The sequence below is a fragment of the Anser anser genome (assembly GCF_964211835.1).
Source record: "Anser anser genome assembly, chromosome: 1".
Lineage (NCBI taxonomy): Eukaryota > Metazoa > Chordata > Aves > Anseriformes > Anatidae > Anser > Anser anser.
Genome location: NC_139720.1, coordinates 15451335 through 15474189, shown reverse-complemented (window position 1 = coordinate 15474189; position 22855 = coordinate 15451335). Strand labels below are relative to the sequence as shown.

The 22855-nt window shown below is 35.1% G+C and overlaps 1 protein-coding gene across 1 annotated transcript in view; it reads left to right on the top strand.

The window, feature by feature from the left end:
• COG5 (component of oligomeric golgi complex 5) overlaps positions 1-22855 on the top strand; it is a 186695-nt gene that overhangs the window by 79682 nt on the left and 84158 nt on the right. The window lies entirely within an intron of this gene.

Genomic DNA, 22855 nt, shown 5'->3' with positions numbered 1-22855 from the left:
ATAACCTGGCCAAGTATATTATTTAACTGTTTGTAGTATCATTTGTGCTGTTCTCTTGCCTTTTTAAAATTTGTTCTTTTGTCTATATTTTTATTAGTATTCTGTAAAAAAAGCATACTTTAAAGCTCCATTTCTGCAGTAAAAGGAGAAATCTAGCACAAGTTCCTAGCAAATTTGTTTTTTAATGAGAGAACAAAGAGGATTAGAGCAAGACATTTATATGCTGTTTGTAACCGACGGCTAAACTTCATTGTAAGACAGTATAGCATATGTTTATAGTATTGAAGGGTGACATGAAAATGGAATATAAACAGAATGGAAAATCTCTTAATTAATTTGGCTTCATTAGATAATTGAGGACTAAAATGATTGGTATGTCTCAAATGTCTATTTAGACCTCATTTTAAGTAATTTTCAGAAGTAAGAATTCATGATTGTGGTAAACACCATTGACTAATTTTGATAGCAAAATGACAAGAAAAAAAACAATCTTTTTTATTTAATTACTATCCAAATGTTGAAACTCCTGGCTATTTGAGCATGTTGCTGAGCTGTGATTGGGCTTGTTACAAACTATGAAGCATATGCTGTGTTAAATAAAGACTGAATGAAGATAGGGCCTGAGAAGAAGCAAGTAGACATTTATTTTAGATGTAGCAAAAGTCTTCATCAGTGTCTACACCTTCTAGTTTTTCATGTCAGATTTGACCTTCTCTGATAATTTTCTCTTCATATTAAGTACTAAAACGGAACTGACAAAGAAACCCTGGGGAAATCAATCCTACTCCACTTGAAAAATTGACAGATTTATTAGGTGTTCCAGGCTGTATCCAGGTAATCAAGAGGTTATTAAAGTATATGCCTGTTGTGCTTTAGCCAGGGGCCTGTTTCCAGCATGAAAGATAGTTTGGAAGATTGTTTGGAAGAACATTATTAGTGCTTAGTCATATCAGGAGTGGATATTTTCATGAAGTGATGTTGGGGTATGCTTCACAGATTTGTTGTTGGATATGATGAGCAGATCAAATGTTGCAAAAATAATATGCTTTATAAAGTATGCATTCAGACATTGCCCAATAAACCTAGAATTTGAAATACGGCTAGCAGATAATGTGTCTTTGATTCTTATTATTTGTCTTTGATTCTTATTATTGTAGCTGTGTATTTATTGGCAAGATGATTTACATTTATACCTTCCAAGCCCTGAGATTTCCCATAAGAGGTCCTAGGATCTTCATGTTTTCTTCTGTGTTTTGCAGCACAGAATTCCTTAGATAGGCAGCCTTCCTGCTAATTTCTGTTGTGAGAGCCAAGTCTGTACAATTGAGAATAGTGCATCTGTGTTTTGTCCAGGTGGTTCTTCGGTTATTTGATATATGTATCTGCGATTGCAGTTTTAGTTTTCACTTGGGTTTTCATCTTCTGTGTAAATAATACATGGGATTAGTCTCTATGTTATGTGGCTGCTATACTTACTAAGAAAGTTTTCTTTGCAGGTTAGCTCACACTTCAAATCCTTTCTATTTTCATACTTAATGTGAGACTTTTCATCTTACAGCCAGGGGTGCCCAAACATAGTTCCATCAGGTGATGATAGTGTTAGAGCCATTAGGAGCCTGGTCGTGTGTGTGCAGAAGAGGCGTACATTTCTATCTCCACCATTTGTACTCCAGTGAAGATATTGCACTAGTTCTGAGCTAGGCTCACTGCTTTAGCCACAGTTATGGGTCTCCTCTGAGGAAGAAAGATGAATTTTTGCATGTATGTACTGGTATGTGTGAAATGGGTTAGAAAACTATGCTTGTCCTTTTGACTTTACCAATACAAACTTTGTTAATTTGTTAGGATATGGAGGATGAGGACTACGGTATCACTGAAGGTTGACTAAAATATAAAATATCTATTTAGGTCAAACAAGACACGATACGGAGATGAGAGTAGAACTTGTAATTCCTTAATTATGCACCTTAAACACAATTTGTCCCTCTGTGTGGTACTGACAGGTTCTGTATCTTTGGCCACAGATACTAAAAAATTTTCTTCTTTGTTTCCTGGATTGATCAATGGATGACTGACTGTCTTTCGTGAGGAAACTTTTGGATAAATTATGTGATGTTTGTCGACCTGTTCCCATTAAGGTGTGGGCAGATTTATTTTCCTACCTAGCATGGATCTGGAGAGAGTTAAAGTCATTGATAATGAAATTTTCTGGTGGTCTTGTAGTAAAGTTTCCTGATCATGTTAGAGAAAGCAAAAGAATAAGTTAGAGCTTAATAACTGTTCATTGTCCAAATGAACGTTAAATTGTCTGCAGTATTCTTTAATACATAGATTTATTTTTTTTTCCAAACGAATAACTTTATTAATTATAATCTCACAGAATAGGGAAGAGGGAAGAAAACAAAACAAACAAAAAAATCCCAAAATTTACGTCTGCAAGATACTCAAATGCTGGATTTTTATACACATGATAAACATATAAACAATACAATCTGGACACACTTACTTTCATCTTTAAAATGTTGTCACACTGAGCATATTTGGGGGCATTTTGAATTTTCATGTTGTAACTCACTGGGTTGTGATTTGTTTTGTTTTGCCTTCTTTTTCATAAAAGAAGCCCCTCCTCCAAGATATATTGTCTTTGGGACAACTACAGCATATTTTTTTCAACATTAAAAAATTATTAATTAGATGCATATTTATAACTGTTCTTGACTAATGCTATTCAACACCTGAGAACAAGCTATTGGAGGATGAAGTATCTGCATAATTAACCATTTTTCTGGAGGTGATGATCTAGAAGAAGTTGCTCAATTTATCTCTGACCGGGGTCCTCTAAGATAGGTGCTTCTGTAGTACATCTTGCAGTGTAACAGCAAGATTGGTGACATTAATCTGATATCCTGTGCGGACCAGCAGTTAATCTCATGTCAAGGATTTCTAACAATAGGTGTTCTTCATTATCCTCAAGGGATTGCAGGGAAAAGTGTGTGCATAATTGACCATTTTTCTGGAGGTAATCATCAAGAAGTTGCACAATTTGTTTCATTTCAGGGTCCTCTGAGCTGAGTGCTTATGTTGTACAATTTGCTATGTTACAGCAAGATTGGTGAAATTAATTTTAAGTCCTTCATAGACCAGCATTTAATCTGGTGTCAAGGACCTTAAACAATACATGGCACGTCCTGTGGCAGCATGTTCCAGACATACAAATGCACTCGGAGGTGCTCAAGATGTTGGGATATTAAGAATGGCTGACATTGGATTCAGTTTTTCACGTATTTTGGTGAAACCTGCAAAAAGGTGATAACGTTGCATTTTTGAGTTATTTCTAATTATTACTGCCAAAGACATGGCTTTTGTAGCGCTACTGTCTGGGTAAGGTCCTGTGATCTTGAATTTCTAATTATGAATCTTGCATACTTTAATAAGACTGCATGTTTTATTGAAACATCTTTCTTCATTAGCTTGTATTTTAACATTTTCCTTTGATGTAAGTAGGCTTGCTAATTTTTGCTAGTTTTAGTGTCATCTTCAGATTTGAATGTTGTATAATGAAATGGTCTGTGCAAGTATATGAATATGCTGTCTATAGTTGTCAGCCCTGTGGAGAAATGCTTAACCATAAAACAAAGTGTAATGTCACAGTAGAGTGACACTTAGGCTGCCCCACAGTTGTGTAGTGGGCTTCTTTGTTTTTAGCTTCAGTTCATTTAGCTTAGGATGTATTGTATTGCACACACTGATGTGCTGCGCTAGTCGAAAGAAAAAGCTGGACTTCCAGATGTTTTGGCCTGTCCTTTGCTGCGGTTTTCGTATAAGCTACCACATTTTGACATACCTTCTAAAAAATATAAGCCCTCATATACTTCAGAAGGCAAATGGAAATTAATTTAAATTTGCATTTAATTGTATGGATAAGTACTAAATGATCATTATAATAGTAAATAAAGTAGAAAAATATGAGAAAAGAACTCCAATTTGGCACACGACTGGTCTTCTTTGTATCCATATTCTGTAGGATACCCTCATTAAAAGTCTGGGAAAACTGGAGTTGAAATGCTACACAGAGTATGCATTTTTTTTGAAGTTGAAGAGCAGTCATTGCTTTTCTGTTGCTGTTGTTCTGACATTTATTTCTACTTTGAAAGCTTGAAGTTGGAATTTAACCTTGTCACTGTCAAAAATGTAACCAGTATAGTACACTTCAGGCAGTAGCTGTTATGCTTCCTTATTATTCCGCACTCTTGATTCCCTGGAGGAGATCCTGATGAAAAAGCTGTCTCAGTCTAGTTTCCATAATAAAGTGATTGACTACAATACGGTATAGAAATGGAAGGCATTTTTGGTTATTCATTTTGAAGTCAGTTACTTGAATCTAGAGTAAGAAGATTAAGTATTATCTGTAAAAAGGAAATTTTGGACCTGTGTGCTACTTTTGGCATAGGGTGAGGGTGGTAGCTATACTTAATGTTAACTTTAAATCATCAAGTTGTGCTTAGTGAAGACAGAGGATGAGATCCGCAGCTTTTTTTTTTTTTATTTTTAATTCACGTTAGCCACCCATTTTAGTTACTTTATGTAATTCTAATATAGACAGAGAAGACTTATTTCAACATGTCATGTAGTTTTTTCTTTTACAATAGTTCTGTATGCGTATAGGGGATTTTCACTTTATGTATCTTTACTTTATTCTAACCTTTAAGCTACTTTGTCACAGAGTAGTCATGTTGCATTATTCAATTTTATTTTTCGTCTTCAATATTATGGTTATGGTTTTCATGATCTTGTTAACTTGCTAAATCAAATTCCTTCATCTGGCCATCTGGTGCATGGTACTACTGAAGGAGTTTTCAATAAATCTAAATTAGTTCTTCCTTAAACTATTCTGTTAAAATCTGATATAGCAATGTATGGCTCATCTAACAACCAAAAAATATCTTCTAAGTGTATATTAGTTATATACTACTTTCAAATGGTAGACTTCATGGGGATTAACCAAACCTTGTGAAAATTTTCCATTTACTATTTTGGACTAAAAAGAGTTCATTTTATCTTAAAGTATAATCTAATGGAACTGAAGTGTTAACCGTGTTTCAGAAAGTCAAAATCACCAAGCTAAACACTAAGTATGAATTTATGTTTCTGAACTATGGATTAAAATAAACCACAGATTTCTCTGCAACATAATCGGCTGATACTGATATAACCTAGAATATCCTTTCAGTTTCCATAGGAACAGATGATAGAATGTTTTGAATTTTGGAATAGCTAAAATGAATGTCTGGCTTCAATATAGTTCACTTTTATTTTGCGGCTTGCAACCTCTGCATGTGAGGGCTAAAAATGTGCATAAAAAAGAAAAGTGGAATATTCCCAAAACTCATATTAAAATGTGTTTTAGTAGTAGTAGCAATAATAATAATAAAAATATTACTTTAAGTCATTTCTGTGTATAATTACTCAGGTGTTGTTTTACTAGACAGGTAGAAAAGGTATTTCAAAATCCACAGGAAAATAGAAACTGCGTATTATTCTTGTTTGTTAATACCTCTTCAAATGTTTCCCAACCAAAAAAAAATGTTCCTAGTAGGTCATCTCTAATTTAATCTTCAGCCGTTGCTTCATCTCACTGTGTTTCCCTGTAGAGGTATGTTTTCTCATTGGAACAATTTGTACAACACAAGCAAGAACTTCCTGTAGCCAGAATGAAAAGATCAGCAAGACCTTGGCAAAATGCATACCATGTTGTATAGGTGGATATGACTAAAGGTGATAATCCAAGAAAGACAAGGAAACACGCTAGCTGTAGTAGTACTTGTTTTATTAGATGCATGACATTTCTTTCTTAACAGGTCATGTAGCTAAATCAGAGAAGTGGTACTTTGAGTGTAAGAACATTAAGAAGATTTAAAAGATACCTCTTGGTTTGGGACGAATAGATATGTGACTCCAACATTTATGTAGAGGGAAAATATGGAGGCCTTGTTAACAAATGACTGGGATTCTAAGTGCCTCAAACCTGAGGCCTCAGGAATGTCGATAATGTAGGACTGCTCAGTACTTGAGCTATTTTCATTTGTTATAACATTGCAGATTCTTGATCTTTAAAACATTCTGTACTCAGGAATTAGTGTGGTACTGGAAGGCAAAAAAAAAAGAAGGAAACAAGCAAGTGCAAGTAAGTTAAATAAGTACAAACAAGTAAGTAGCATGTTAACTCAGAATAAGTTCTTTTCAGTACAACAGTTTTTTGGTCTGTGAATGGGGCTACATTGTACTAATGTTCAAATAATAACTTTCTCTGATATCCATATTACAAGATTATTTTTAGCTACCATTAAATAGAAGACTCACATGGGCTGTAGTTATCTGAACATATGGGCAAGTTTAATAACAATATTTTGAAAATACAAGGATTTTCACATAAGAGTGTTATTTGGATATTGGAATATAATTTACTGTTGCAAATGTGCAAAGGACACTGTGTCACATTTCTTTCTGAATATTGATTAATAATTTTTATTTGATTTTATTAGTGCTTTTATTGATGGTTCTGGTTAGCACTTTTGCATCCTCTTTTAGAAAATTCTTCACAAAGTGTAGTACTTGGCTTAAGCAGGTATTAGCAAATCTCATTCTGCAGGTATGCAAATACAGAGTAGTTCTAATGAGAGGAAGTTGGAAGCTTCTTAACAAAATATTTGTGTTAGCAAGTTTCTATGCCTTAACAATTAGGCAGCAGTGGCCCCTTTTAATAGGCCTTTTTTCATGAAATTCTTCTTTTTCACACTATGAAAATAATGTTTATTTATTTTTAGATAGACCCTGGAAGCCTCTATTTTGTAACACAGTACTGTCTGTGGCTGTAATTGTTCATCTTTCCAAATCTAGTGCAGTGAAAGTAGAATAAGCATGTTAAAATGGAACTAAATTTTAATTCTTTAATTTATGTCCAGCAGAAAGTTTCTGGGTGTGAGAGGGAGGAAAAGAGGCTACAGCTAATTAGTCATTGAAGGGCCCCTCACCTTCCATCAGTGTTACTTCCCAATCAGTAACTCTTGGTCCGAGCTTTCCTTCCAAGATCCCTAACTGTTTAGCAGCAATGTAGCTGTGCAGCAACCTCGTCTGCAATTGACTCCACATCCATTTCTTGTTCAATATTCAGTGTCAGGTTTGGCTTTTATAAGGTTAAAAGATGATTTTGCACCAGATATTGAAGTTAGGAAGTGCCAGTAAAATGTTCGCACCAATATCTGATGCAAAAAAAACCCACAAGTTTCCTTTTTTGTGAGTTACTTTGTCACAACATATTGGGGACTGCAGTTCTACAGTTTAGGTTACGGCTTCAAAAAAAACTTCATATTTAATTAGGTCCAGGTTAGAGATTTTTTTTTCCCCTCTTCCCTCCCCTGCATTGTTTTTCTTCCTTCATATCGTATTAAACCAGAATCATTGTTTCCTAGATTTGGGTTGCTTGACTAGCTCCACTGGGGTGATGGCAATGGCAGCAGCTTCTATCACAGTACCTAGTCACATACATATTCAGGAACAGGGCATGCCACCACTCTATCTTCGTCTGTCCAGCTGCTTCCATTATACTACTATATTATAAGACCTCAGAATGCCTTCAGAAGCACTCAAATTCAGATGACGAGGCCATGTCCCCTCACACTGACCACTTTCCTAGGGTACCTCTATTGATTTCCAGACTGAGACCCCAGCTGTACCCACCACCTACCACCTGAGAGCTCTGTTTCTCTCTGAGATGTTCCCGTTGATCATCCTGGGATTCAGGCAAGCCTGGCAGAACCAGAAACTGCCTCCTTCTTGGCTAACAACGCAGTTAGTGTCCCCTGTGCCCCACTGGGAGAGGTGTGGGCTTATGGGTTTGGGTGGCTTGGCAGAGGGATGTTTCTGGTAGATCATCTGTTAGTGCTCTTGGCAATTAGTTATATGTCTGCTGGACACGTGTTGCACAGAGTAGCTCTCATCAAACTGCAAAGCAGACATCCCCAGTAGGATGCTGTGAATAGCAAATGAGGCAGGAAGCAACCTTCCCTTTTTCCCTTTTCTCTCTAGCAGGTAGTACATTGTGGTGTAAGGAATTTGTAATTAGTTGATATGAGGCAGAGGGTAATAAGCAAATATTGAAAATAGCAGAAAGCTGGAGACTGGGGTTTTGGGGAAAAATCTGCTTGGATAGAGACATGCATATTTAATAAGTCTTCAATAATTCATGTAATATTAATGTGATGTGTACGGTAATGCAAGTGTTTAGTATTTTAGCTGAAATTCTAATACCTAATTGGGATTTTTTTTTTAATTTCTCTCTTAAAATTCCTTTGGAACAGGTAGAATTAACCTAAGGAAACATTAATTGTGCTACAAACATGTCTGCTCTAGATATTTAACTGAAAATAGTTTAGTCCTTACAGTAATTTACAAATCTGCTTTTATCAAAAGCTTTTATTAACTGAAAACTGTCTGATTTTCCAAATATTTTTGTGCCATGATCTCTTTTAATGCCTTTCCCAGAGAATCCATCACTATCTAAGCTGTCATTTTTTTCCTTTGCTGTTTTTCTTCTGACAAGGTACTGCTTTATGTTTGCTAGTCTGAATTAAAAAAAAAAAAAAGACAGCTGCAATGAGTGGTATAAAAGGAAGGTCTATGTTATAAAAACAACAAAAAAGGGAGATATTTTTGCTTTGCTTTTTGGGCTTGATAGGAGCTTATACATTTGCGATATTTTATGAAACTGTTGAAGCTAAATCTGTATCTTATGTTTCTACACTACACCCAGTTATATAAAAAAAATTTCAAGCTTTCATAAAATGGACGTTGAAGAATTTTTGTACCAACTTTGTTACCAAATATAAGCTTTTTAATAAAATATGGCATTTTTAATGTACAAGAAGGTGAAGATTGTTTGAGCAATTACTTGAATAAACAGTAACTTAAATCCTGAGACAGATCCAGCATTCCTGCTGGGCAAACATGCCAGAACTGCAGGAAAAGTGAAAGCACCGGAATTTTTGAAGAGTGTTCATGCCAGAGATCCAAACGTGCAGATTTTTGCAGGTCCACTGGATTCATTTTCCAAGATAGAGTTTTGCCCCATATATGGCTTGCTTTTCAAAATAAAAGGCTTTATAACCCAGCAATGAACGATGAGTTCCTTGGTGAATACTGTTGGGAACACAGTGCTAATCGGTAAGTATGTGAGCATACGTTATAGAAACCCACATTTTAGGGAGCATCACTACAGCGTAATAGAGATAAAATAGCTGCAAAGATGGCAATGATAGTATTTTCTTTAATCGAGCTAAAATTAGTTCATGCCAAAGTATATCCCTTGTAGTCTGGTTGCTGAACCATGCCGAAGCGTGCACACTACTGCTGCTGCCTCTATTAGGCTCGAGGAATGTAAGCATGGGAGTGTGTGCCCACGCTGCAAGCGAGATGGACAGCATGTTGATATTTTCGTTCTGTTCTCCTTGCTTGTGAAGTGTACATGTAGCAAAGGTTATTGGATGCTGACACATCTTCCCTCTCCAGAACTCAGAGGGTGGGTATTTTTTGTAACTCTTTCCCTCCAGGAGGGGGAAAGGAGGATGAACTGTGCTCTTAGTCGTTCCCCCTCCCTCTTCTAGCACTGTATGTGAGCAAAGTTAACATGTATATGCATATGGGGAGGAATGTGTGCAGGAGTAGGAGTTACCAGTGAGGAGGATGGGAGGGTGCCATATGTTCTCCTGCACTGCAGGTTTTACTGTTCCCCTGAGACTGTTGTTCTGAAATCCTATTGATTTCTTGTCCAAAAAAAATCAGTTGTCTTGCAATAAGCAATCAGTATTGTAAAAGATTTGGCTATTACTGCTTATGGTTGCTATCCTTGCAATTACTGGGATGTAAGCACTGGCTTATTTGAGGAAATCCTAAGTCACCTTGTTTTTTGTTATGAAGGATTTTCCTGCATTCAGATCTAGGTCAGTATTTATTATTATTACAGTCTTTTTTTTCTTTTTTTTTTAACTACATATTGCAAATCATGTTCCTGAAGCACGTGAGTATCACCCAAAAGAAGCTCAAAAGAAGTGCTTAGTATGAAGTTAATGTTACTCACTCACTTTTTGGTGTAGATTTTTTTCTGCCTAAGAAGTTAATGCATGAGGCTTTTTCCATTTTGTTCTCCTTTCTACACGACTCTTATTTTATCCCCTTTTAAATGTTAACTAGGAATTTGCTGTACAAAATCCTGTACAAGTAAATATAAGCAAACTTTACACATATTGAAGACTTTTCAATTGCTGGGTTGTTACAGGCCATTCTTCTATACATTTGGAAAATACACTCCCTTTAATTTACCCAGGCATCAACACTTCCACCACACCTTAGAATTAAACTGAACCTGCCTCACGATCAAAGATTCTTCTTAATACCAAGTAGCATTCTTCCTGGAGACAGTCTTGACAATGTTTTCCTGTACTGAGTAATGGGAAAGCATCGCCGTGTGAAGTTTAAGTTGCTTCAGTGCAGGTTATAAAGCAATCATAAAATCAATGAATTCATAGACTTTTACGGTGAGCTAAGAAGCCTCGTGCTCGTGTAATCTGACCTATGGGGTGCTGGACATAGATTTAATTCATTAGAAGCTGAATGGTGTGAAGGTGTGAAGCAGAATAACTATTTTAAGATGTGAATTACATTCTAAAGCAAGGGCTTGATAAGTAAACTCTTCAAGATTGACCATTCTTGAATTTGAAAAGTTCTGTGCAAGAAACCACATCGTAGCCATGTAAATAGTCTTTGGTCTGAGGTGCTCGACACACCAAAGCTGCTGGTAAAATGAAGTATGTCATGAGAATAATGGTCCGGCATGTAAACATCTGAAAGATGATTTCTAATGCATATTATCTTAAAATGCAAGTTTGCTTACAACCACTTCTATACACAATCTGGAATTACTCTTTTCTGTTTGGAAGTCTCGTGATTTTATAGAACATCTTTGTTTTTTTTTTTTTAAGAAAAGTTTTAGCATAGGTTTTACTTCTGTTTGGAGATTTTTTCTTCTAATTCTAAAATAAATGGTAAGAACTTAAAAAAAAATAAAAGTTAGGTTACTTGCTTTAACTAAAATGTAGTTCTTAGATTAGTTCTGTAGTCTACAACTGATTTTTTTTTCCCTCCACTCAAAGTACCTTGTGGGCAGGGAACCCAGTACCTATATGGGGCAGGGAACTTAATCTTGCATCTTGACATATAACTGTGCCTGGTTCTAATTACTCTTGCACACTAAATTCCTTCTTCAAAGACTATTTCTATTGTATCTATATACAATTTTTATGAACAAGCTATTACTTCCTTTTTTTTTCCTTGGAAATTCAACTAGTAAATACTCTGTGCCCCAGGTATAAGTACTAACTGTTCTAAAACACTGTGATGTTTTCTTGTGTAATGGTATTATGCACTTCAGTTTCTATGAGGGGTGTTTGCATCTTTGTTTTCTATAACACGTTGTAGCCTTATTTATATTTCATGATAGTTAAATTCACAGTTTATGTATCTTTTGAACAAGGGAAAATACAAGGGGGATGGTAGTTGAATTTTAATAATAGATGAGGAAAGAAGTTGTGATTGTAGTAGTTTTCCTAATGCCACTTTAGTCAAGAATCTTTGTTAACAATCCCTATCAATCCTTTATATATATGGAAACATTTTACTTTGTTACTGAGAATTCAGAGGAGTGCTGGCAAAGCTAATTTCTGTTTCCATTTAGAGTTCAGGTTCTCCATTTCCAGTCTCCTTCCATTTTGTAGAGCTCTTTCGTACTGTAATTCTATATGAAGTATGAGTCAATAAAAATCTTGGCCACCAAGTAGTATTCATACTATTGCTCTGCAAGTTCTGGGCAAGATCAAACGTATGTCACGTCCACAAGGCATCCCATTAGGCAGTAGTATCGCATGTGAAACTTGGATTGGAGCACTAGATGTAGTAGTCAGCAAGTAATGTTGAGAGGTTTGTTTGTTTGTTTGTTTGTTTTCCCTGAGTTATAATTATAATGACTAGTGATAGGCACTGTATTAATGTCTTTAATTAAAGACATATTTTTTTGAAATGTGCGTCCCCAAAGCAGAGAGGTCTCATGTTGATGTGAGAGGAATTCACATTCCATACGCCTTACTATAACATTTCATTTGAACAGATTATGGTGTTTGTGCTTTTTGAACTCTAAGCTTGTCCAGCTTGAGAAGTTGCATGTCATCATGTCTTATTGTCATATGCATATTTTAATAAACTCCTGCTGGTTTTAGGTCCATAAGAGAGAATGTTGAATAGTACCTCAGTTAGAACAGACGTTGGGAAAACCTTTAAAACCCTTTTAAAACAATGTCCAAAGACATCGGGAGATCTTTTAAAACCCTTTCAGTTTTGAAGTGAATCATATAACTACTCTTTCAGTAGGGCTATCCCACCCAATTCTTTATGTTTTTATATTCAAAGAGGCATATGGAATGTAAATTCTACTCACATCAACATGAGATCTCTGGTTTTAGGGCACACATTTCAAAAAAAAAACCAACAACCCCCTTTAATTAAAAACACTAATACAGTGCCTATCACTAGTCTTTATAATCGTAACCCAATTCTTTACGTCCATCTTATGGCAATTCAATATATACCATGTTTTCTTGGTTTGCTTATGAGAAAGTCACGTAAAGTAGTGTCATCTGTGCTTCAAATCAAAATGTGTTACCTATCTCCTATTCAAAGGTACATTACTCTGTCACAGAAATAAATTACTTTGGTTTGGCATGATTTGGTTCTGACAAAGCCATCTCAGCTATTATTTAGCACCATATTAAAATTTCCTTGTGCATATCAAAAGGTAATTTAACTGTGCAGTCAAATGTAAATAAGTTATTACTTTGTGGCAATAAGACTATACAGTACTACAGTGCTATTTGATGGTCTAGTTTTGGGGAACAGAAATGTAATGTACAAGATGCTAATTTCAGAATAGTGCTAGTGCTAATGACTTCGTTATACGAGAACTTTAAACTCCTTAATGTCTTGTTTGGATTTCAACTCAAGCTTCTGGGAATTTGCTCAGGTAAATTGGCAATTAACGTACTTTCTGGACGTAATTAGTGAAGCATACTTTAATTAATAAACTTGCAATCACTAAATGTAAGTTCTATTCTTAAAGTACTACAGCTTGGATAATGAAAACATTTACAACCTATATCATTCATGGAGAACAATAGTAGAATACACCTTATTACATTTTGCAATGAATCAGTGAGCTCTCTTCTCTTTCTTCAGCCCCCGCTGCTGACAGCTATTTTAAGAACAGAATTAATACTTACGTATTTACAACTCCTGTAAATCAGATGGATTAGATGGATTAGATAAGTTGTAGACAATGCTAAAGTTGGAATACATTTTCTAAAGTGTATTAGACACCAGCTGTAAATATATAGCAGAATTCCTCTGTAATAAATTAAAGCATTTATGGTAAGCCTGGGCTGTGTACTAACTAGTAAGCATATTATCCTACTCATTCTTGTCGTACTTTTGTACATAGTAGGGCACATCCAGTTAAGAAGTGAGAACAGACATTTTTGTGGGCTACTGTGGTTGGTTCTCTGACAGCTACATAAGATGCCAATATGGAACTAACATAACCTGCTCTGAAACTTTTTTTTTTTAATTCACATATTTGGAGTTTAAATACAGTTTCTGACCAATCCTTAAACTGGATGTGAAAGTATGAATTCTAGAAGAGCTTTACATTATCTCATGGAGACGTAGCCATGATTCATTATAGCTTTTGTGGATTTGCTTACTGCAGGTCACCACTTTGAAGACTGGGTGATGGACTAGGTCAGCAGTTGCTGTATAATGATTCTCATCTTCTTGTAAGGTGCTATAAGCCCTGACTTCTTCAAGTCACGTTTACTGTTGTGTTTGTTTTTTCTTTCTTACTAATCACACAGGTCAACATTTGTGAATGGATCTTTGCTCACAGTCCCTGCAAAAAGGGGGTGGGCAACTGGTAGTGTTTTCTTTGGGCTTTCAGTTTCCTTTTTTTTCCAGAAGAGTTTGAATCTTTGACTTTGAAATCTTTGCATCTGAACAGTCAGTTTCTTGAGCACGTGATAGCCAAATTTATCTCCACTTATAGCTATGACTCTGTTGAACTGTTTTAGAAAGCTGACTTCCTTCTAATTGTAACTTTGTATTTTTAGAGTGTGTGTATCCCTACAGAATTTATATATATTAACAGGGAGAAATGTGCTAGAAATAATGGAGGTTGAAGATTTTAAGAGTGGTTATTTAAAGACAAGATAAGCAGCAAGACATTCCTAAAAGTTATCATAAGCACAAAGCTAACACAAAACCAAACGCTACTGGTCGTACTGGTCAAGAGAATAATTAAAAACATCAGAGATGTTGCTGAGAAGGTGCTTTCTTTTATTCCTTCTGACTCGCTGCAGAAGATGCTGTGGAAAATACATCTGCTTTGCCAAGGAAGATATGTAGAAGATACTCATGTAATTATATAAATTGGGAATACAGCTATGTTCAGAATACTCTAAACTGGACTAATCGCTGTCTCAGAAGTGTTTCAGAAAAGAGCACAAGAAAGTTTAGGAGTATTAAAAAAAAAACAAACAACAAAAATGTCACAAGAAGAAAAATTGAAGATACCATGAGGTTATTTAGTTTAGAAGTCGGTTAAGTTGAACCAATAAAATATATGTAATTATCTAAAACAGTGACTGTTAACAGAAGAAATTGACATCTGTTAGACTTTCCAGTTTTTATGAAACTGCCCAACACTTATGCATCTTCAATTTATTTCATTATTTCTAATAATCTTGATTTACTGTAGTTTAGTAGATTGTGCTTTGGGGGGTGAATTTCTTGACAAAATTGGCCAGAGTTCCTTTAGATGTCTGGATTGTTCAGATTCTTGACAACAGGGAAACTTGTAATTTTAAAGCAAGATCATATTAAGTAGTGAGAAGTCCTTTGAAATGAGACTTTAAAAGAGGGAAAAGAATTTGAAGACAAACACATTTCCTTCAGATAAAATGCTGATTTTGATTTTTAAATTTCTATGTTCATATTCTGTCAACACTAAAAATGGATATTAATATTTTGAAATTGAATATTTGCTAATTCTTTCATGAAAAAGACTTTTTTAAAATCAAAGCCTCATTTCAAAAAGCATCACCTTTTTGCATATGTATTTTTGATAGAAAAGAGTCCCGATGGAAAACTTTTGACTGAAAGTGGTTCCGTAATTATTATTTATCAATCTATTAGTGGAGGCAGAATACTGATGTAATGTACCTTTAACCTGATCAGGAATATCACACAAAACCCATTAAATAGTTACCTGGTGTAAAAGTAAACTTATATTCAGTGTAATTAAATCAAATGGCATCTCTGAATGCCACTATCAGCAGGCAGAATAAGACTAAATTGCTGTTGCAGATTTAGAATAGTTCTGAAATTTTGAACTTCTAGTTGGTGAGGTTAGAAGCATGTGCTAGTTAAGGTTCCTCAGTGGTCCCAGGAAAACGTAAAGGAATATTTATGTTAGTACGTAGTACAATTTTGTAAAAACTGTCCTCTTCTGTAAATATAGAAATGGTGTTTTTTAATTTGTTTCTTTTTGGTTTTGTTCTATTGTTTTCCAGCCAGATCATACAAAAATTGTTGAACAGAGACTTTCAGATCAGTAAGCAAATTGTGAGACTTTCATACAACAGTCACAACTTAACAGTGAGGAAAATTTGTTAATTATTAACATTAGGACCTATAAAGTTGTTAGTACAGAACATCTCTGAAATAATGACATTTAAAATGTAAATTTCAAGATTTTTAATGTATGTCATTTACACACAGTAATTCCATTAAAAGTCTGAAAAATCTCTGAAGAACTTGCTAGATTGGAGAAAAGTAATGGATTTTGTTAGAAGGTGAATTACTTTCACTTTAGTAACTTATTATACAACTTAGTAACTAAAGTAACAATATTTTGACAATAGCATCATTTAAAAAATAAAAATCTTTGTCACGCTTTAATATTACCATAATGCTAAGACTTGGCTGGCATACATGGCATCAGCAGGTCAATGAAAGATGTCTTTTGGTTATTGCTTAAGTGAGTGTAGATTACAGTTTTGCTGAGTAATGCAGTAATTTTGTTATATTTTTCAAGCTTAGGAATTTAATACTAATAGTAATACTCTGTACATCGTTCGCAATAGGTTCTCTTTCATAAATAACAGTCATAATAAGATAAACAGAGAAATCTTGAGTCCTCAAACAGGTTTCTTCTGAAAAAATTTATTCTCATGAAAAATAAGTATTAAAGGCAGTTCAACTAATGAATATCTACACAATTCATCCTCACTCGCTGACTACTACAGTTACTCTTGGTTCGGTGTTACTGGATGACATAAGTGGTCACGCTGTTTATCCAAATGACATTGGTACAGGAAAGAGCTATTATTAGTCCAAATGTTTCCCTTCCAGGAGTCCATTGGAACCTGATTGTCCCTATTTGGGTTTATATTAATACAGGTCCCTGAAAAAAGTCATGTCCTTTTAGTACAAGTTTTCTTGCCTCTCTTTTTTCCTTTAAAAAGCAAGTGAGCTACACCTGGATAAAATTATGCTCTTCCTCTAGCAGTATTTTTCCCCAAGGAATGTTGTATAAAGTCTCTGATCTAGAGTTTTAATGAAAGGGATATCATATTAGATGTCAGAACAATTCCACAAAGTTCAGAGGAGTTGTGAGGAATTACGAGAGAATTAGTGTAGGTACAACCTGGTTTTAGTTTAGTTCTGAACATTAGCTTGAACCCAACCATTTCAAGCTTTGCAGTCAGAAACTTCTGCAAGTGTTAAAGATCTGTACAGTGTGGTTGTTTCTGTTAGGAAGGACTATCTGACCTTGAATGAAGTGTAAAAAAATACATACTCCTTTTGTCTGTAGCCATATAAAAGAATGGGTCTGACTGAACAAATGCATTTTTATTGGCTTGAGGTCCAGCTTTTTTTTTGTACCCTCTTGACCGCTTCTAAGTGCAATGCTAAGACTTAAAGCATGCAGTAGAAACAAGGCTGAGTGTTGAAGATGCTGTTTTCAGCTTTTCTTAATGAAAAACATGCATTTGTGGGGTATAAATCTATGTTTACATTGCATCTCCTTGGAGAGTCATCTTAATGCCTACTGTTGAAATTCAGCACTTTGCTGATGCTTGAGCTAAAGCACGGTCCTTTAATACAAGAATTGTTCAATTATCATCATGGCAGAGTGAAGGATGGTGCCTTACATGGATGTCCACAGAGGCTGATGTTAGAGAAACTGATCCAGTTTATTAGACTGGATCAGGATTAGAGTTATTCTTTGAATTCTTATTGCCTATTTGGAATGAATGCATAGGACCCTGCAAAACTTATGTCTGGAGAAGAAGCCAGTGTATTTTAGGATTTATTTTTACATTATCAGATCGTACTTTAGTCCCTTAGAGGCTTAAAGGATATTTATATTGTCCTTGAGATTTTTTGTATGTAAACAGACACTAGCTTCTCCCTGATGTAATGATTTAACAAGCAAAGTTCAAATGAGCAATAAGACACCATAATTTCTTCAGTGCTGCCTTATGTGCTTCATTAGCAAACAAGGATAGTGAACAAGGATTCATCACCTCCTTAGAGAAACAGGACAAGTCAGTAGGGCAAGTGGGAATAGATACAGGAATACGGCTTTCTCAAGTCATAGGAATCCTTGCCATAGTTTGTCCTAAGTCCTACAATAAGAAGTATACCTCTTGTGTTTTAAATATATTCAGAACTTGTCTCAATTGGTCTGATACTTTTTTACTGGAGTCAGGAACTGCTAATGAAATGTTTATTATTTCTGGTAATAACTGTTAGAGGTTTATGAATATCCCACGTATTTCCACTCCCCAAAAAAGCCCAAAGTGCAAACAGTGTAAAACTGTGCAGGAACACTTTTCGGTAGCAAACCTTTTAATGGGCTGTGGTTGACCATGCTATTAAATGGACTATTTTGAGTTGGTTCAACCACTGATGTTTTTGTGTAAAGCTTCCCCTCTAGAATTCTGCCAAAAAATAATAGTGTGAGAGAAGTTGAAAAAAAAAAAAAACAACTGTATACTTATTTGGCTATATGCAACTTCAGAGGAATACTCTTAGGTCATCTTAAAGATTGTTTTTTCCAGACCAGAATTATTTGATTTGCACTTAATTTCCAGTAATCGGTGCTAATAGAACAATTCAAATGGTTCAATTTATTTATGACAGTGAAATAGGTCCAGGTCAGGAAAGACTTAGATCACCTTATCTGACCTCTGCAGTTTTTTCAGCTACAGCATTTTAGCCTCAAGATGTGCCGTAATCAGGGCCATGATCCAGACGTCAGCATGTCAAGGAGCTGACAGGGTGAAATATGCCCTTGCAAACAGTTCGGTGGAAGAGTAAGATGAAATCCTACTTTTTGGTAAGATGAATTCACCACTTTTCCAGGAACCACAGTTGTTAATGGCCTTCTGAAATATTTCATTGTGCATTCTCTTTAGAATTTATTACCTTCCAAGAAATGTTCCTTGGTAAATAAGGAAAGACTGGAGAATTAATCTTGTGTTTTCACTTACTTTTATTTTTTTCTGAAATAATTAGAAGTTGTTGTTTTTGTCTGGTTAGTTGACTATTTACTAAGAATGAACTAGGGGAGAGAGAGAAGGCAAGGAAGGTGTGGAAAGTAGCTGGAGGTATAGATAAACATAATTTATGGTTATAGCAAATATAGTTATGGCAGGCTCCCCAGTGGAAAAACAGGCAAATTTTGGTTTCCAAGGATTAAAGCGCATAACTTTTGATTTTGTGATAGGACTTTAAGTTACTTCTCTTAATCCAGCCTTGTAACTGTCAGCAATGTCATTGGAATTAGTATATGGAACTACTGTATGGAAAGAGAACTGCTGCCTGTTGTGGATACATTCAGGAAAAGTACACAATGATCGTGCAGAGAAAGAAAAGCATTTTTTTTCTAGGAGAATTAATGCAGTTTGGGGGGTTATATATAGACTCAGAAAAAAACAGTTTAAATACACAGGGACAACAAATACGATGTGGAAGACAGAGAGGGAGAGTGAATGTTCAGTTTAAAGCGTTTATTGAGTGTGTTCTTGCTGCCTCTTTCTGATAGTTAAGTTTCATTGTTGTCATCATCTTCCCCAGGGAAATTGAGATAGCAGAGTCAGCTAAGTGATGTACCAGTCGGGTGCTCAGCCTCACGAAGGAAGGGGCTGACATCGCTTGGATCTTAACTCTCGGAAGAGCCAGCAGCATCTCCTCTAGTTGACACTTTGAGTATCCTGCTTCTCTTCCTGCATCCTCCATGTACTGTCCCCCTGTGTATTTAAACCATGTGTATTTCATAAATCTCGTATACAACCCTGCTCAATTACATTAATTTTATGGGAAAAGCTGCTTTGTCTTCTCTTGAACTTGGCCACTGTGATGTGATAATGATTAATGGAGCAAGATGTTTGCTGACTGGCAGCAGGGCTCCAGAATGCCACGTAGTGACATGATGTGTTGCCAGCTATGCTTGTGAGCAGCCTATTTGATCTTATAATCAGTACATTTTTTTTCTCTGTTTAGAGCTAAAAGCATGAGAATTTACTGCACTGTTTTGAGCATTACAGTTTCTTGCTTGAATTTGGCTTAAGGAAACAAAATCGCTTGAATCTTACATCCAAATGGAAATGCTTCTTTTCTTTATGCTTGCACCTAAAACTTGTTTTCATCCTTTGAAAACTTTTACTTAAAGAAAAAGAAAAAGATGTTTTTTTTATTTTATAAAGTACTAAGCCCCATGAAATATTTTATAAACATCACCAAAGATTTATTTTTGTAAAGGTGCTGGAATAAGGTCATATTTGGTCAAGACAATCAGAGGAGAAGTAATAGCATTGATATATATGTACCTCCACATAATGATGATGATGATAATAATAATAATATAGCTTGAAAATGCCTTGTTAATATAATAGATGGTCTTTGTTAGAAAGAATGACACCAAAACAAACAGTTCTAAAATTATGCATTTCTCTCATATCCCAACTACCTCGGCTCCAGAAAACAAAGGTGCCAGCATCCCAGAGAAGGGAATGATCAAGCAGTACAAAAGAAGCCGGAACTTTAATAACTTTTCCTCTGTGTGTCTAGCTTTTATTTCAGGATATCTGTGGTACAGGTAGTAATCCTGCAAAATACCCTGGAGACTGCAGAAATCTTTAACTGTTGTTTTAGAGATGGTCAAACAGAGATCCAGATGAATTGCTGCTGAAGGTCAGACATGGAGTCGGTAGAAATGCTGGGGAGTATTGATCCTGCAGGATCCTGTATTGTGTTACTGCTTGGTGCTGTTCCACAGATAGCCCCTGGTGTCAGAGGGGAAGGCGTTGAGGATACAGCTGGCCACAGGAACTAGTGGGGAAGCAGTATTTGTTTGGTAGAATACATAATAGAATCATAATAATATACTATTTTTAAATAATCAATTTCTTAATTAACATAGATATGACAGCAACATTTAAATATTTTTAAAACCTTATTTTTTTACAGTATGCATGTTTTGTTAGTTATTACAAATGTAGCTTTAACTATGTTTTTGATAATAGCTGTAAACAGGTGTGTAGCCAACTGGGGCAACTTACTCAGCGGGGAGAAAAAGATGTTCATTAACTGAAGTATAAACTGAAGTCTAGGTATAAGAAAACAGTCCCAGACTAATACTGAATTTGCCATTTAGTATGTGCCTTTAGTATACAGATATTTAAAATTGCTATCCTATTTAATTGCCAGATAAACTGTAGATATTTTCATACGGTATTGGTTATGTAATTTTTTGAAATATTTCAGTCTATATTAAAGTTTCTTTGGTTATGGCCAAGGATATTTCCCGAGTTCAACTGAATCACACAATTAATTTTGCCTTAATATACTTTATTTTAGAATAATTTCTATAAAGTTTATATATCGATATGGGATTATTGAGATAATTTATTTACATATTTTTAGTAAATTAGTTTTTTTAAAAATGTATGTTTCATGTGAAGATTTTGAACATTAACTGCTGATTTACGGTATATCTCTGTTAGACGGGTGCATGTAACTCCACATCCATTTTTATATACTCAGGAATAGTTCAGACAGATCAGGTACTCCAGCTGGATTTTTACTTCCTCTCTGTGGGAACGTTTTTCCTTTTTGTCTATATACAAATGCCTGAATCTAATGTAAAGAAAGTGCAAAGCCAGCCATTGACTTAGTTTGTAAGATAGAAAACTGAATATTAGGTGGAATGAGAAAGTTTTAAAGACTCGTATATAGTTTGTGCATAGATGGAGGTAATATGATGGTAAGATAATGCTGTTTTTCTGCATTTCTATTTGTGTTCACCTAAACTAAGAGATAAATATATGCTATAACCACTAAAGGTTGTTATTAATAGGTTACAGATTCAGTTATTTATTTTTGATTTGTTTTGCCTGCTTTATATCAAGCCAAAAAGAATTGGGCACTCTTCTTACCTTTTCTCAATCTGTGCCTCATCTTTTTCAGTTTGGCTTTTGGGATGCTGCTGTTTGCCTCCTCCTTCCCAGCTGTTCACTAGAAAAATCAGGACTGAAGCCAATTCATTTGCTTTCCTACTTTATTACCAAAAATGGCAAAATTTTGCCAATGTTGTCACTTTTCCACTTCAATAATAGATAATAAAGTTGCACATGGGAATTTTTGCATATTTTCAAATTTTTGAGTGTGGGAGGAGTACTATTTCTGGCTCTTACTCTGAAATGCTAAAACATGAAAGACTGTATTATGCATTTTTTTTCCCATGATAACCAATATTTTTAGCTTATTTCTGATTCATCTGAATCCAAGATAAGCTATCAGAGGCACAGAAACAAATGGTCATGTATATGCTCTGGATTTCCTTTCTCTATATACTTTGGAAAGACAAAGTGTTTATTACACTCACTGTGTAGAGAAGAGGGAAAAAAAATCTGAGAAATGTATGTTTTTTCTTTTTGCATCTCACCAGGGTAATTTTTTTGACACCAGCTATTATTCAGTTTAATAGGAAATGGTTTATGTCTGTGAAGGACTTATTCTGTTCCATTTAAAGACATTTAAATATCATATATTGTACAAGGTGTTTTGATTTAATTGTATTTCTGAATGCTACATAGCTTTAGTAGAAAAAGTTTGGAAAAAAAAATTGACAAGGCAAGAAGGAAGCAAAATCTTTTTTGGATTTCTGTATTACACCCAGGGTCCGTTATGGACGTTGTAGGAATTCCTAAAATAAATTCTCTGGAACCAATAAAATCTGGCACAATGTATTGCTGATGTGAAGAGATCTGTAGTCTTCACACCAAGTTAAAATTCAATAATATAGCATGTGCATGCCTACCGGCTCCAATGTTGTTTGTATGACTAGTACTATTCCTCATTCAGATTACTGTTCCTCATTCTCCACCCTTATTAATGAAAACATATGTGGGTATAAAAAAATATTGTTTAGGGAAGACTGACTTGTGAGTTAACTGTACGTTTTAAGGTGAAAGGGAAGGGTGACAAATATGACTTGAGAATTCCTGCAATTGTGTATATAATCTCCAAGAGCTAAAGGACATTTTTGTAGAGGATGTGCAGTTATATTTAAAGAATTTAAAAATACTAATAATAATTAAAAAATCAGTAACCTATCTGTTAACTTACCTGTTTG